Below are 15,084 nucleotides of genomic sequence, written 5' to 3'. Positions count from 1 at the left end.
TGTAGGAGAGAGTTAAAAAAAAAAATCCATGATGATATTAACAAGCCCGTGGAAACTAAGATTAAGGAGACACATGGGTGCTCAGTAGGCTAAGTATCCAACTGTTGATTTAGGCTCAGGTCATGATCTCTCAGTTGGGAGATGGAGTCCCTCATTTGGCTCTGCACTGGGCATGGAGCCTGCTTAAGATTCTCTCTCTCCTTCCCCCCTCCCTCACTGCATGCACTCTTGCGTATGTGCTCTCTCTCTCTCTAAAAAATTAATCAATTAAAATTAAAGCTGGTGGGGGATGGGCAAAAAAATAAAATTAAATAAAATTAAAAACTCAGTTCCTCAGTTGCAATACTCATATTTCAAATGCTCAAGAGCCCTGTGTGGCTATGGCTACCCTTTGGGACAGTGCAGATATAGAACATTTGTATCATCACAGAAAGTTTGATTAGTGCTACCCTATTTATTACCATATTTGTTTCTTCTTTTCATTTAATTGTTTTTACCTATTTATTTGCTGACTTGAAAAATGTACTGTCCGAAGGCAGGGTTTGGTTTTTTTTTTTTAAGATTTTATTTATTTGACAGAGAGCGCACACAAGCAGGGGGAGCAGAAGAGGGAGAGGGAAAAGCAGACTCTCCACTGAGCAAGGAGCCTGATGTGAAGCTCGATTCCAGGACCCTGGGATCATGACCTGAGTCAAAGGCAGATGCTTAACTGACTGAGCCACCCAGGTGCTTCTGAAGGTAGGGGTTTGTATCTGTTCTGTTCATTTCTGTATTCCCAGTATCTAGAATAGTGAGTTGCGCACAACGTGCCCTTTTTACTGGGATCAGGTTGGTGTGAGCTTGTATAGTCTTTGAAAGCTCAGTCAAGCAAGATAATTTATTCATCGATTATGATTTCTTTTAGTAGATAACCAAATCAAATGAACCAAATTCCAAAGTTTGTAGACAGACTGCTCTAAATGAAAACTATTGATAGAAAGCAAGACAAATTTTGTCAAAAATGACATTACAAGTGTGCCTGGGTGGCTCAGTCGGTTGGACATCTGACTCTTGATTTCTGCTTAGGTCATAATCTCATGGGTCGTGGGACTGAGCCCTGCATAGAGCCCTGCATCAGGCTCTGCTTCTCTTCTTCTCCCTCTCCCTCTGCCCTTCCTCTCTCTCTAAAACAAATAAGTAAATCTTTTTAAAAAATGAAATTACAGGATAATTAAGATTTAATCAAACTACAAATTGAGACTTCTGGCATTGATGAATCAGAAGTGAGGTATCTTTTAAAATGATAAAGAATAATGCCCAAGAAAGTTTATTTTTCCCGTAAAAGCAAACTATATTATAAATATTTTTATTGAGACATAATGGACCTATAAAACTGTATACCTTTAAGGCATATAATGAGTTGATTAGATATTTTTATAGATTGCAGTTATGATTATCATCTTAGCAGACACCTCCATCACATCACATAATTATCATTTCCTTTTTGTGGTAAGAACAATTAAGACCTAGGGACGCCTAGGAGGCTCAGTCGGTTGGGTATCTGCCTTCTGCTCCATCGTGATCCTAGGGTCCTGGGATCAGGCTCACTTTGGACTTTGCTTAGCTGGAAGTCTGCTTCTCCCTCTGCCTGCTGGTCCCCCTGCTTGTGCTATCTCTCTCACTGTCAAATAAATAAATAAAATCTTAAAAAAGAACAATTAAGATCTAATCTCTTAGCAACTTTGATGTTTATAATATGGTATTATAAAAGCAAACTATTTTATACTTTCACAGCATGTTTAAGAAGCTGACTATATTTGGTTTTAGAAAAGAAAACCTGGAATAAATTGCAGACATGAATTATACATCAAATATGATTTACTTATATATCAAAAATAGGTACGTATGATTTTGCATGGCATGGCATTTATAAAGATTCCTATGCTTCTGACTGTGGCCAATTCAACAAGTAGAGTGGAATAGATTCCTCAGAAGCAGAGGCCTATTGGGTACCTGGGTGGCTCAGTCGGTTAAGTGTCTGCCTTTGGTTCAGGTGCTGATCCCAGGGTCCTGGGATCGAGTATCCCATCAGATCCGGCTCCCTGCTCAGGAAGGAGTCCACTTCACTTTCTCCCTCTGCCCCTCTGCTCATGCTCTCTCTTGCTCTCTTGCACTCTCTCTCAAATAAATAAAATCTTTCAAAAAAAAAAAAAAGCAGAGGCCTATTTTGTGGGAATGGAAACTTGTAAATATGATTTGTGTGTGTGCACAGGATTTGAGTTACTAAAAATAAAATGGTTTACACAGGAAAAGAAATCCCACCCTTTGACAGTCTAAAGGTGAAGGCAAATATAGGTGAGATAGTCTGGTACATAAACCACTTTAATCAGGTTGCAGTTTACTCCTGACTTGTCTCCCCTCTCCCCCCATTAAAGTCATTTGGCATATGCCATTAAAGTATATATATCAGGAACAGGGGATGGGGGTGAGGCATAGGCAGGTTTTTGCCAAGTAACACAATGTATGGTGATGTGGGCAATGGCCTCACCCATCAATACCCCTGGTTTTGGTTTAACCACAGACTCTTTCCAGACGAAACTGACAAGCAGCTCGGCAGAGTTTTGTGGAAGATGTATTGTCAGAAAATCAGGCTTGACATCAGGCTTGATAAACTTAGAGCACATTTTGATCGTACTTAGTTTCATAAAAACAGGTCAGTAAGGGGAGAACCCACGTATGATCATCTCTCTTCAGATTCTCAAAAGCTTGAGTACCGGTTTTACTTAATCTCACAGTTCTGCAAATAAGAATGGCACAGCAAGCGTGTTCAAGCGTGTGGGAACCACGAATACTAGTTACTGAAACCTGTGTTCTATCTTTAGAGGCTTCTAAGTGCCAAAGCTTTATCTGAACACCCGCCATGACTAAATCTAGTAGGACACACTAAGTTTCTTGTCGACTCCCGTGCGCCCGCACACAAGGAGGAAAGTGTGTAAGGATAAGGTGAAGCCCTGGAATTTTTGGAAGCGATGGAGGGCAGTGCAGGGAAGAAAAGAGAAGGGCCAATTGCCTCCCCTTTTCTTTATATTGGCCCCTGTCAAAGATTAAAGGTACCTGAAATAGAGGTCGCCGAGAGCAGTACCCGCAACCCACAGAGGGACCAGCGGCGAAGCATTTACAAGAAAAACCACCACAGTTGGGGGCGTGGGCGGCTTTATTAAAGGAGACATCCCAGGGAAGGGCCAGCGGCCGCCGCCGGGGGGCGCCGCCGCTTCCCGGCGAGGTGCCCACCCGCGGTGCGTGCACGCGAGGCCTCCCACCGCGCCTGCGCTGAGGGCGTACGTTGGCTTGCTTTTCCCCGACGCCCAGCCGTCCCGGCCGGGGTGAAAAACTGCGCGACACGCAGCGAGCGTGGCGGCCATCTTCCTCCTCTGGGCACGTCAGCTGAGCCTGTGACGGCTGAAGAGGAGCGTTGCGCAAGCGCGACCAAGACGGTCACAGGTAACTCCCATCTGACGGGCGAGGCGTCGCCGTCGTCGCCGGAAGTTTGGCGTATCTGCGCCGCGGGAGAGGCGGCGGTCGCGGCAGAAGCAGCTGTCTTCTGATACCCGGATGTGAGGCGATCTGCTGGCTCGCGTTGGACCCTCGGCCAGGAGTGAGGAAGGTGGGCTAGCTTTCCGACCGTCCACGCCGCCTGCTTGTCGCGCCTCCTACGTCCCCACCTCCTTTCTGCCAGCCTCTCTGGAGAGCTGGACGATTCCCTCCCCCCTTCCTGTCCCATCTTCTGTGTCGTTTTGCATCGTACGCCTCTTCCTACTCCTCTGGTCCGGACTCCTGGAGCCCCTGAGAGGGAGTGGGCGGCCCGAAGACACTGTCGCTTGAGGTAGGCAATCAGCCTGCGCGTCTCGGCTGTCCGGTCGCCTCATCACCTGCCACTGCTGGGTAGGCATAGGTAATAAGGGGTCATGACCGAGGACCGCGGGTCAGGCCAGGGCTCTCAAGACGGCTGAGAGGGCATCGATAACCCGGAGGTGGCGTGTAGCCATTGCGACTAGTGGGGCGGTGTCGTTGCTGGCCGGCAGGTAACCCCCGGCCTGATCTCCGCCCTCGGCGTCTTTCCTTCTCTGCGTTTTCCCGGAGCCAGCCCCACCAGCCGTCGCGAGTGGTGGTTCCTGCGGCTTGTTCCCCTGCCTTCCCCCGGCCGCTGACCCGGCCTGAACCTTGAGGCCTCTGCAGTCTCCGGTGTGTGATGTGGGGATCTTGGAGGGGAGCAGTGGCCTGGGTCCATGGTCATGGAGTAATTCAGGTTGGACCTGAAAGTCCGGGTACAGGTAAGGCTGCTGTGGAGTAGAAATGCGTGCTTTGAGGGCCATAGTGAAGTTTAGAGGGATAGATGCGAGCAGAAGGGAATTGGGTCCTCTGTTTTTGTCACAGTTCATAAGATTATTTACAACGGGGTTTGTTTTACTCTGGCAGAATGGGATAGCGAAGCCAAAAATTAGAGAACGCTCCCACTCCCACACTCCCAACCTCTCCCCATCTCCCAGCCCCTCCCCATCTCCCAGCCCTCACCTCCCCACCCCCAGCCCTCACTTCCCCACCCCCACCTCTAAATGTTGACTTCTGGAAACCCTGCTGCAGGTACTGTGTTTTGGGGGGTGGGGAGTCGGGAGCGCAGCGGGGGAGGAGGAAGGAGTTAAATCGTTGTGCTTTGAGAAGTACTGTGAACCTTCAGGTAGTTGAAATGGGATTCTTTCAGCAGGAAGTAATTGCAGTACACAGTATGTAACTAGTATTATCACATGATATTTCAATAGATAATTAGCCTTCACAAAAACCAATAAAAGAGTGCTACTTGGTGGAATAGTAAGATGTGGGTCGGTTTTGTTTCCCCCCACTTTTAATTTTTAAAAAGCTGGGTAATACGGATTTCAATTTAAAACCTGGTTGCAGTGAACTCTGGTATAGTCAATGGCTTTTTTTATGGGGTCCTTAGTTTCTGCTTTTCGTAGGGTATCTACGACAATGTAACTTTTTAATTTGAACTTAAAAATTCTCACTATGAAATTAGGAGAGTAGGATGAAAAGTGCTTAAAAAGCGTTTAATTTGGAAGCTGCAAGTTCAGGCCTAGAGTTATGTGAGGAAATGAGAAAACTCTGACACCCTTTTAGGCAGAATGCAGTTATATGTCCCTTAGGTTAGATATGTGACTTTGGAAGTACCCTTCTTAGAACAAAACTTGCCCTGGTTTATGAGCTTCTGTTCACCTTAATCATCCTGGCTCAGGAAAATTTGCTATCATTTCCCATTGATTAGTATCATAATTCTGTAATGAACAATAATTTTTTTAAACATCAGACTCACACAAGGTTTTGTGCTAAGCATTTAAATCTATAAATTATGCTTCGAAAGGGAAGGGAAAAGGGCCCTAATTAATGAATGCCATTACCCCCCATTGCTGGAAGGCCTTTTTTAGCTTGGTAATTTATTACAGCACAGTCTGATTGCATTTATTGTAATAATGAAGGTAACTAGCATCGCACAATTCAAAATGTTTTTTTTAATAAATATTTTTCCATGACTTTTTGGGGGCAGATTTATGTTCCATGTAGAGTTCTATAATTAACCTTTATTGAAGATGATCAGAAGTTTAAATGGTAGTTTGAAATCCCCTCCAGTAAAATTGTTATCGTAGGTAATTCACTTAAGGACTTTGTTACCCCTTCAGCCGCCCAGATTTTTCTGTGCATCTTTTTCTTGGCACAGTGAAAGTTCTTTGGCTCTATTTCTGCATAAGTTCTATATTACAGCTGTATCATACTACTGTAGTTACTTTTGGCAGATGGATAATTCTGTTAACTTGACCATCCTTTTTTCTTTTTTGAGGGGGTTATATCTTATGCTTAACTGCATTATAGTATATCTGAAGAAAGCAAGATTTGTGTCCTCTGCTATCTTCAGCTTACTTTAAACATTTATGGCTGCATATGTGAGATTCACAGAGATGAAAACTCAATGTAAATAAAAGTGGAGTATTAATATAAAGTATTACTTTAAAGAAGTGGTTCTCAGGCTTTTTGGTTAGGATCCCTTTACACTTTTAAAAAAGATGTAGGACTCCAAGTAGCTTTTGTTTATATGGTTTATATCTATTGGTAATTATTGTCTTCTAAGTTAATTTAAATATATCAATTCATTTAAAAATAGCTAATAAACTATTTTTTTAAAGATTTTATTTATTTATTAGACAGAGACAGCCAGCGAGAGAGGGAACACAAGCAGGAGGAGTGGGAGAGGAAGAAGCAGGCTCATAGCGGAGGAGCCTGATGTGGGGCTCGATCCCATAACGCCGGGATCACGCCCTGAGTGGAAGGCAGACGCTTAACCGCTGTGCCACCCAGGTGCCTCAAAAAATAGCTAATAAACTATTTTTATGAGAAAAACAACTATTTTCCAAAACAAAAAAAATTTAATGAAAGAATGGCAACTGTTTTACATTTCTGTAAATCTCTTTAATATTTGGCCTGATTAGAAGACAGCTGGATTTTTCTGTCAGTTTTTGCATTCAGTTATATGTTGTTCTGGTTGAAGTATATGAAGAAAATTAAGCTTCACATATATGTTGGGAGGAGTATTTTAATAATCTTTTCAGATAATTGTGATATTCTTCTTTGATTCTACAACAAAACTCAACAAGTGGTAATTTCTTAAAGGTTAGTTGAAATGTGGAATCTGAAATTACCTGTATATACTTTCTGTACAGTGTTAAAATTCATTGGTCTGTTTTGCATTTTGATCTTTTGTTCCAGAATGATTTGATCTAATGAACCCCCTGAAAGGATCTCTGGAATCCCCACAGTCCCCATATCACACCTTGAGAACTATTGCCTTAATGTAAATAATTCAGTAGTTTAGAATTAATGTAGTTACTGAAGCTGAAAGGGATAATGATAATACGGAAATGAAGTTGTCAAGTAGTTAAGTGAAACCAGGAGAAGTTAAGGTAAATATTTTCTTTTTTTATGCTTTTTATAAAAATATTTATCAGTAATATTAATTCTTATAACTAATTATTAGTACACTTATGTGCCAAGAGCTCTTCTAAGGACCTTTTTTTTTGTTTTTTTTAAGATTTTATTTGAGAGAGAGCACAAGCAGAGGGGGAGGGACATAGGGAGCAGGAGAAGCAGAGCGAGAGAGGGAGAAGCAGATTCCCCCCTGAGCAGGAAACCCAATAGGGGCTCCATCCCAGGACCCTGGGATCATGTCCTGAGCTGAAGACGGATGCTTAACTGACTGACTCATCCAGGTGCCCCTTCTAAGGACTTTATATTAGGAAATGTTTCTTTTGTATCATCTTTAGTGATGATTAAAAGAAAGGCAAATATAATTTATTTATTTTTCCTACAGATAGTACAGTCTTTCTGATATGTTATTTATAATGCAGATATAGTTCCATTTTATTTTATTTTACTTTTATTTTATGTTTTTTTTTAAAAGCTCCCAGATATATTTTTTTTAAAGATTATTTATTTATTTATTTGACAGAGATAGAGACAGCCAGCGAGAGCGAGGACACAAGCGGGGGAGTGGGAGAGGAAGAAGCAGGCTCATAGCGGAGGAGCCTGATGTGGGGCTCGATCCCACAATGCCGGGATCACGCCCTGAGCCGAAGGCAGACGCTTAACTGCTCTGCCACCCAGGCGCCCCTATTTTATGTTTTTTAAGTAAGCTCCAGGTCCCAACATGGGGCTTGAAGTTAACCACCTGGAGATCAAGAGTTGCATGCTCTCCTGACTTAGCCAGACAGGCGCTATCTATCTGTTTATTTTTTTAATTAACTAATTAATTAATTTCAAGTAAGCTCCAGGTCCCAATGTGGGTCTTGAAAATCACCACCCTGAGAGGTCAAGAGTCACAATATAGTTCCATTTTAAAGGATATATAGTACTTAAACAGCTTTTCTGTGAGGTTTTTGAGGGTAGGGAATATGCCTAACCTCAGCATCTGTCAGTGTGTAAAAAAGATAGTCTTAGAACATTCAGCTCAGAAAATTCAGTTACTGAATAAAACAAATACTAGGGAATTTGAAAAGATAATCTTGTTAACATGGAAATTTGAAATTTATTAATTTATTTATTTTAAAGATTTATTTGTCAGAGAGAGAAAGTGCGTGAGGGCATAAGCAGGGGGACTGGCAGGCAGAGGGAGAAACAGGCTCCTCGAACAAGGAGTCCAACCTGGGACTCCATTTTAGGACCCTGGGATCATGACCTGAGCAGAAGTCAGATGCCTAACTAACTGAGCCACCCAGGCACCCTAAGAGAGACTTTTTTCAAGAACAAAAATAGATAATTTTCAGAAGACAAATTTAGGCTTATTTTAAAAGTTGGGTGCATATTAAAATCTTTTTTTCATATTCACTTTTCAGTAACTGCTTTATGGAGATATAACCTACCCTTAAGAGAGTTCAGTAGTTTTTAGTATATTAACAGAATTATGCAACCATTACCAACATCTGACTTTAGAGATTTTATTTATTTATTTATTTATTTATTTATTTATTTATTTGAGAGAGAGAGAGAATGTGCATGAGAGCGAGCATGGAGCATGAGCGGGAGTTGGGGGTGATGGGGGGAGGAAGAGGGAGAAGCAGACTCCCCGCTGAGCAGGGAGCCTGGGATCATGACCTGAGCTGAAGGCAGATGCTTAACCGGCTGAGCCACCCAGGTGCCCCTCCAATGTCTAATTTTAGAATATTTTTATCACCCCAAGAAGAAGCCCCATGCCTATACTAGTACGTCACTTCTCATTTCATTTTCTTCCTAGCCTCTTACTACCACCAATCTATCTGTTATTATAGATTTGTCTGTTCTGGACATTTCATATAAATTGAATCATACAACATGTGGCCTTTCGTGACTAGCTTCTTTTACTTAGCATAATGTTTTTAAGGTTAATCCATGTAGCTTGTATGAATACTTCATTCTTGTCTGTGACTAACAATTACATGCGTATACCACGTTTGGTTTATCCATTTATCAGTTGATGGACATTTAGATTGTTCATTTTTTGATTATTACAAATAAAGCTGCTATGAATATTTATGTACAAGTTATGGTGTAGATGTATTCAGATTCACTTTCGAGCTTTATAAGATATTTTACATAGATATAAACAGTATTTTTTTTATTTCATAGTGGATAGGTATGTCCATTTTTGATGTGAAAGATGCAAACATTGTGTAAACATGTGAGTAAAATGTAAAAGTATTCCTTCATTCTTTGTGTGCTTTTTCATCTCTTATCTTTCCCACTGTCTATGTTTTAATATGTTTTTAGTGTGTTTTCTCTGTTAGCACAGCTGTATATGACACATTCATCTATCTTTTTCTTGGAAAATTATATTTATGCAGTTTGTATACCTTTTATTTCTGATGATTATCAAAATTCTTTTTTTTGTTTTTTAAAGATTTTGTTTATTTGAGGGAGAGAGAGAGCATGAGCAGGGTGAGGGAGAAGAGCAGAGGGAGAGAGAGAGAAGCAAACCTCCTGCGGAGTGGGGAGTCTGACTTGGGGCTTGATCCCAGGACCCAAGATCACGACCTGAGCTGTAGGCAGGTGCTTAACCGACTGAGGCACCCAGATTATCAGAATTCTGTGTTGGCATTTTATTTTTCCTTTTTTTGGCATTTGGGCTGTTTTGGGTATTTTTGTAATGTAAATGCTGCTTTTTCATCATTGCTGTCATTATATAGATTGTCTTTTTTTTTTGGCTTTGTTTTCCTGATGTGGGTGGATTGTGGTGTAATAAATTGTGGAGGATGAACATAGTAGAATGACAGTTGTGTTTAAGGTGCCTTTAAGAAATCAGGATAGAGATGTCCAGTAGGCTGTTGGGTATCTGAGTAGCACTAGGGGGTGGAGATTTTCTTGGGGATATGAATTTGTATCTTAAGAGCTTACAGGTAGTAATTGGAAGTATGTGTATAGAAGAAATTATCTATTGAGTGTCTTTTATAATGAGAGGACAATACCTTGGGGAATGTTAATTTATAAGAGGTTGGTAGAGGAAGAGAATTTTAAAAATTAAAGTTGTCCATGCCTGGCTTTTTTTTTTTTTTTTTTTTTTTTATTTTTTCTGAAGATTTTTAATCTTTTTTTTTTATTATATTATGTTAGTCACCATACAGTACATCCCCGGATTCCGATGCAAAGTTCANAAGATCAAGAGTTGTATTCTTGTAATATACTGATTGAGCCAGCCAAGGCATCCCCTCCTTTTTTAAAGTATACTCTAACCTCCAGCATGGGACTCAGACTTATGACCCCGAGATCAAGAGTCGTATGCTCTACCAACTGAGCCAGCTAGGTGCCACCATGTCAAGCTTTTTTAGAGTTTGAACTAATGTTGAATTTTACTGAATCACTGTTACCAGTCTATTGAGGAAATTACAGCAGTTTTACGATTTGTTTTTCTATCAAGATGACTAACTCTAAGGGGCGCCTGGGTGGCTCAGTCGTTAAGCGTCTGCCTTCAGCTCAGGGCGTGATCCCAGCGTTCTGGGATCGAGCCCCGCATCAGGCTCCTCCTCTGGAGCCTGCTTCTTCCTCTCCCACTCCCCCTGCTTGTGTTCCCTCTCTCGCTGGCTGTCTCTCTCTCTCTCAAATGAATAAATAAAAAATTAAAAAAAATATGACTAATTCTGAAAATAATTTTTACAGTGGTATTTCTGCTTTTTAGGATAAATGTTACTTGTTCATAGTGGCTATCTTGTTGCTAAAATTATTGATTGGGGTGTATAGTATTTTTTTTAGTTTTGTTGTTACTAAAGTTTTGATCCCCAACCATATATGCCACTTAAAATGAGTTGATGAGCATGTTACCCACATGTTCTGGAGCCATTTGTGTAATAGCTAAAGCTTTGAATGTTTGGAAAAATTTGTTAGGGGGAGTACCTTGTGTTATTATTTTGTGTGTTTTCTGTTGCATTCTCTGTTAATGGTCTATTGTTGCTTCAGTTGTGACATTTTTTATCTTTTTGGTTAGCAGTAATTAGTTTAAACTTTATGTTACTTAAAATGTTTTTTAATCTGTAAGTATTTTTGGGGTGTTTTAGAATGTGAGAAATACTTGGATTACCTTAAATCATGGGTGAATGAATTGGCAGAATACACAGAGAAATAAGAAAGAGAAGACTCCATTTATAGAGCCAAATTTTGTGGAAGAACAGAGCAGGAATCACCAAACACTAGGCCTTACAGAAACTTGAACACAGTGCAGGACTCAGAAGGTTGATGAGAATAGTGCAGCTCCAGCCTTTGGCTTATGTAGCAGACACTACTGCTAGAGGAATTAAAACAGGGTAAGCCAAATGCTCAAATAGGGGTGATTTTTCCTCTCAGCGGCCATTTCTTATTGTCTGAAGAATATTTGATTTTTAGAATTGAGGGTGGAATTGAAAGGTGTACTGAATTGGATTCTACGGTAAATCTTTTGGTGGAGTTAACTGCACTTTGAGATGGCTAGAAGTTTCCAGTGATGTTTGAAATACCACGAACAGATTGGGTAAAATAGTCCTAAGGTTGTTTTATTTTATGAAGTGTTTTTCTGGTGAGGGGTTACATTGATGTGATAGAGTAGTTATTTTTATTTGGTTGATGCCCTCTATTAATAGAATTCTTAAAATTCAATCAATCATCTGTATTTTATCAGTTGTACTTGGTAGTGGTAGACCATTTGGCTATGCTCATGTTGTTAAAAATGCCAATTTGCTTTAATTTAAGCTTTTCATATTCTTTCTGTATATGAAGTGTGTGTGGTGCATGTGTGTGTACACTACTTTTGGTAGTAAAACAAATTTTTGTATTATTTTGGGTAACTTATCTTTTACTGCATTCTGGAACTAAAAAAAATGTATCAGTTCTTTGAAGGGAGAGCTCTTCCCTTTGGGACACTTTTTAGCCTCAGGTGGGAATATGCTTAATGCATCCAAGAAATAATAGCAAGGGAGCCAACCTAACTAGAGCAGAGTGAGTAGGGAAAAAACTAGGAAGTAGTAGTTAACGTTGAGCCTTTGCTTTTAACTCTGAGATAAGAAGTCACTGAAGGGTTTTGAGCAGAGAAATAACAGAGCCTGATTTAAGTTTTAAAAGATCACTGTGGCTGTTTGTGGAGATGCTGAAGCCAGGAGGAGGTAGGGAGGGAGGAACAAGGCTAAAGGCAGAGTTAGGAATTCGGAAGCTGTTGGCAAAAATCCAGGTGAGGGGTAATGGTGACTTGGACCTGGGTGGTAATGGTAGAGATTCTAGGTGGTCAGATTTTGGATGTGTTTTGAAGATAGACAGGATTTATTGATGATGAATTGATTATATAAGTTTAAGGGAAGAATTGGGGATGATTCTGGAGTTTTATTTCAGACACTTAAGGATGAACTTGCCATTTACTGAGATGAGGAAAATCCTTTGGAAGCTTTGTTTAGGAGGCAAGATTAGGAGTTCAGATGTTAAAGTTTCAGATGTTTAGTAGCCCAATAAAAATCTCTCTCTGGGTAGTATTCCTATTTAATTTTTTTGTACTTGAATTATATTCTCTTGCATTTCTAGACTTAAAAAAATCTGTTCTGATTTCTTTGACTTATTGAGTCAGTTGGGAGAAATAGTTTTCAGAACTTTAATTTCGGTGAGATTTTAAAATAGATTGTACACTCTAAATTTAAAAAAAACTATATGTCAATAAAGCAGACCTATTGAATGCCAGGATACATTGACAGAAATGCAGTAAGATTGGAGAATTTTCTCAAAATTTTCAAAGTAAATCTTGTGTGTTTTTAAAGCCAAACTGCACTAAAAGCCTTACAGTGACAAATATCATTCCACCCCTAACCTTTCCCCATCTCCTACTACCTTTCTCCAGAAGCTATCACTTTTTTTTTTTTTTTTTTTAGATTTTGTTTATTTATTTGACAGAGAGAGAGACAGCTAGCGAGAGAGGGAACACAAGCAGGGGGAGTGGGAGAGGAAGAAGCAGGCTCCCAGCGGAGGAGCCTGATGGGGGCTCGATCCCAGAACACCGGAATCACGCCCTGAGCTGAAGGCAGACACTTAACGACTGAGCCATCCAGGCGCCTCAGAAGCTACACTTTTATTCTTCTAGCTGTTACTCTTAATATTTAGCTCCATATTTTTAGTAGTATGCAATAGCTGCTGTATTTAATAATACGCAGTAGCTGCTAAAAATTCAGCTCTCTTACTTTCTTCCCTATATCCCCTTAAGAGAGTTCTGTTTCAGGGGCGCCTGGGTGGCACAGCGGTTAAGTGTCTGCCTTCGGCTCAGGGCGTGATCCCAGCGTCGTGGGATCGAGCCCCACATCAGGCTCCTCTGCTGAGATCCTGCTTCTTCCTCTCCCGCTCCCCCTGCTTGTGTTCCCTCTCTCGCTGGCTGTGTCTATCTCTGTCGAATAAATAAATAAAAAATCTTTAAAAAAAAAAAAGAGTTCTGTTTCAGTTATTGGTTAAGCCACTAGTGAGTGGTGTTATAATTATGTAAATATTGTTTACTGCTGAGCTAAGTATTCTTCTGTAACTGTATTCCCCTCCCCTTTTTATTACTTGGAGTTAATAATTGCCTTTCTTTTCTTTTTTTAAGATTTTATTTATTTATTTGAGAGAGAGTGAGCACCAGTAGGGGGAAGGGCAGAGGCAGAGGGAGAAGCAGGGACAGACTCCCCACTGAGCAGGGAGACAGATGAGGGGCTGATGCCTGGCTTGATTCCAGGACCCTGGGATCATGACGTGAACCAAAGGCAGACGTTCAACCAGCTGAGCCACCCAGGCGTCCCTACCTTGCGTTTCTTTTGCCTAATTTTTTAAGATGCTAGGGCAATTTGTCTCCCAAATGTCATGCCTGGCAGTAATATTTTTCATTCTCAAAATGAAGTCCAGTCGCTTTTCTTTGTACATCCCCACTAGCCTCAAGTTTCGTTTTGGGATTTGTCAGCCATCTATTTCATTACAGATTCGTTGCTCTTTTGGCCTGTTCTCCAAAGTGTTTGTGCAGTTGATACTGCCACCAGCAGCACTTTAGCCCACATTCTTACCAACACTTTGTCTTCTCTAACTTTAAAATTTTAGCCATTGTGGTGGTTGTCCATTGCCCTATTGGATTTCTTTCTCCTCCTCCTTGTTCAAATTTCTTGTCTTTTTTTTTTTCTCCTTCAGTTGGCCATTTCATTGATTTGTAGGATTTTAAAAAAATATAATTTTGCATACTAATCCTTTATAAGTTCTGTTTCATCTTTCACATTTTGTGTCTATAATCAAGCTGTTTGGCGTTGACTTTAGTATATGGTATGAAGTAGGGATCCATTTTTACTTTTTTCTCCTCTATTTGTTCCTGCACTGTTTCTTTTAAAAATCTATTTTCCCAGCTTTGTACTATTTATCATAAACCAGTTGACCAGGCATTCTGCTTTGTGTCATTGGTCTGTTCCATTGTTCTATTTGTCTGTCTTTGAATCAGTATAACACAATACTATGGCTTTATTGATTTTATTAATTGTTGATGTCTGGTATGGTAAGTTCACCTATCTAATTTTTTTTTTTTAAGTATATTTCTTATGCCATGTAGAATAGATTTTCTTAATTTCCAAATGTGGGTATTTTCTATTTAGAGTTTTGGGATTATTCATGTCTAGCAGATTGCATTGTGATCAGAAAACCTGTATGGTATCATTTTTTAGATGTTTGTGGAGACTTGCTTTAGGTCCTATATTTGGGGTCATTTTTGTAAGTGTTCAATATGTGCTTGAAAAGAATGTGTTTTGCAGTTGTTGGGAAAATACTGTATGCGTGTCCATTAAGTCAGCTTTAAAATTGTCTTGTTTAGATATTCTGTATAATTAGTGGGGGTTGTTTTGTTTTTTTGTCTGCTTGTTTTATCAGTTGCTGAGAAGAGTGTGTCTAAGTGTCTCAGTTATGATTTTGGATTTCTCCATTTTTCCTTGTATTTGTCAATTACGGGACTACGTATGTTAATTTGAGAATTGTATATTTATTTAATTATTTTAAAATATTTTATTTATTTGAGAAAGAAAGTGAGTGAGA

At 40.1% G+C, this 15,084-nt stretch overlaps 1 protein-coding gene across 14 annotated transcripts in view; it reads left to right on the top strand.

The window, feature by feature from the left end:
* Nucleotides 1-3,435: 3,435 nt before the first annotated feature.
* Nucleotides 3,436-15,084, top strand: part of ESCO1 (establishment of sister chromatid cohesion N-acetyltransferase 1) — an 82,663-nt gene continuing 71,014 nt past the window's right edge. For 7 of the 14 annotated variants that reach the window (XR_004620339.1, XR_002144449.2, XR_004620340.1 and 4 more), the window contains exon 1: nt 3,436-3,862. The gene's annotated coding sequence lies outside the window, so the exon portion shown is untranslated. Of the gene's footprint in view, nt 4,311-6,789; nt 6,984-15,084 lie in introns of all 14 variants that reach the window. The other 7 variants (XM_034642752.1, XM_034642754.1, XM_011236199.3 and 4 more) reach the window with 4 other exon arrangements.

The sequence above is a fragment of the Ailuropoda melanoleuca genome, chromosome 14 (assembly GCF_002007445.2).
Source record: "Ailuropoda melanoleuca isolate Jingjing chromosome 14, ASM200744v2, whole genome shotgun sequence".
In the NCBI taxonomy this organism is placed as follows: Eukaryota; Metazoa; Chordata; class Mammalia; order Carnivora; family Ursidae; genus Ailuropoda; species Ailuropoda melanoleuca.
Note: the sequence above shows the minus strand (reverse complement) of the source record. Positions and strands in the feature narration are given on the sequence as shown.